The sequence below is a fragment of the Alligator mississippiensis genome, chromosome 11 (genome assembly GCF_030867095.1).
Source record: "Alligator mississippiensis isolate rAllMis1 chromosome 11, rAllMis1, whole genome shotgun sequence".
NCBI lineage: Eukaryota > Metazoa > Chordata > Crocodylia > Alligatoridae > Alligator > Alligator mississippiensis.
In genome coordinates, this window is record NC_081834.1 from 61,526,585 (window position 1) to 61,528,314 (window position 1,730).

The 1,730-nt window shown below is 52.5% G+C and overlaps 1 non-coding gene across 1 annotated transcript; it reads left to right on the plus strand.

Annotated features, from left to right (window-relative positions):
- Window positions 1–74, plus strand: TRNAT-UGU (transfer RNA threonine (anticodon UGU)). Its single transcript has one exon. It is a non-coding gene; the product is annotated as a tRNA-Thr (tRNA).
- The last annotated feature ends 1,656 nt before the right edge of the window (window positions 75–1,730 follow it).

The following is a 1,730-nucleotide window of genomic DNA, read 5'->3' on the forward strand; positions in this document are numbered from 1 at the left end:
GGTACTGTGGCTTAGTTGGTTAAAGCACCTGCCTTGTAAACAGGGGAGCCTGGGTTTAAATCCCAGCAGTGCCTACCTCTTCATAGCTCACTACAAAGCCCCAGTTTCCTACCTTTGGAGCAGGATTGGTCCTGGTGTCAATATGTAGCTTCCTGGCTCCTTCTTCCCACTTTGTGGGACTTTGGTAGACCCCTCTTCTTGCTACAGCAACTAAACCTGTCTCTAATGAATAAGAAATGGGTTCTCCTGCAGGATACGTGCAGTGTTTAGAGTGGGGCAAAATCAGAAAAAATGAGATCTCTTCCCTGTTTCTATGTGCAACTGCAGGCCTGTGCAATGTAAACTCCTATTCGTCATAGGAAATGCATGTTTCTGAATGCTGTTCTTCTTGTCAAGAGACTGTCTCGTGTTTTAAAGGTCCTCTTTGGTTGTCTGGGCCAGGCCCAAGTGAAAGGAAACTAGATCCCAGGAGCCGCGCCGAGCGCCACAATCCAGATTCCAGGGGCATCCTTTCTGAAATAGGGTTTTTGATTTGGACTTTCCAAATGCATTTAATGGGTCACAGATCAAGGATGGGTAGGAAACCATCAAGGAGAAAAATCATCTAGAAATGGGCCGAGAGAGAGAGAGAAACTGTACAAGAAGCTGAGTCTTGCTGGTGCCTGGGCAACTCCTTTGGACCCTCTGGGTACTTCTACATGAGATGCTTTAATGAGCATTACATTCATCTGATGTGCATTAAAGCACGGCCGTAAAACCATGCACTAGGCTAATGAACGTTTGATTTGTGAAATGTGCATTTTTCTAATACCTGAAGATAAAGAGAGTTTTTACACATGCTCTAGGGTACAGGGGAAGGTGCTTTAATTAAAGTGGATCCAAAAGCCACCCAAATTCAAGCACCTGGAGTGTCTCATATATCAGCATCCCCGCACTTCAATACGTCAAACAAGCTTTAGTGGTAGTGCCCCTGCCACCATTTTGAAGCACGGGGACACTGTTACATGAGACGCGGCGGCTGGCTGTAATCACAGCGTGTATGAGCAGCCTCCTGGCTCATGTACAGTCACCAGCAGTTACTAGATTTAATGCTCGCGAGAGCACCCTGGCTGAGACTCCCTCCAAACAGGGGGCAAGGACGGCTTCTCTGCCACCCCTGCCTGGCTGTAGCTCCCTGGGGCCAGCTTCTGCCTGCCTCCAGCTCGTGGGGGTTTCCTTGGTGGGCCTGTCTGGGCAGCAGCAGTGCTGCACAGGCCCGGCTGGAGCAAGGAGGCTCTGCTGCTTGCTCCCTGGCCCCTGGGCATTGTGCCCCTGTGGTGCGGGTACGTTCTGGCTCCAGCACGGGAGCCAGCCCCTGGCCTTGCTCTGGGGACCTCATGGGGCATCTGGCTGAAGTCCCTGGCAGAGGAACCCCATGGACATGGCAGCTTCTCTGCCCCTGAGACGCTCGGTCCTTGGCCCCAACTGGGCAGCAGAAGAGACCACAGACCTTCTGGTGATTTGGGGCAATGCCAAGGTGCAGCGGCAGTTCTGCCAGGGCAGGAGGGCCAATGCTCTTCTCTGAGCAGTGAAGGCTGCGTGGCTGCTGCGAATGGTGGTCACTGAGCACAAGAGATGGTCCAGAGTAGCTCGCAGGACCGTGCCCTGCATGCAGGTCAACCCAGCATCCTCACTCGCAGGGACCCAGGCCATGGGCAGCATATCTATTCAAGCACTGGAGGTCTGCCAAA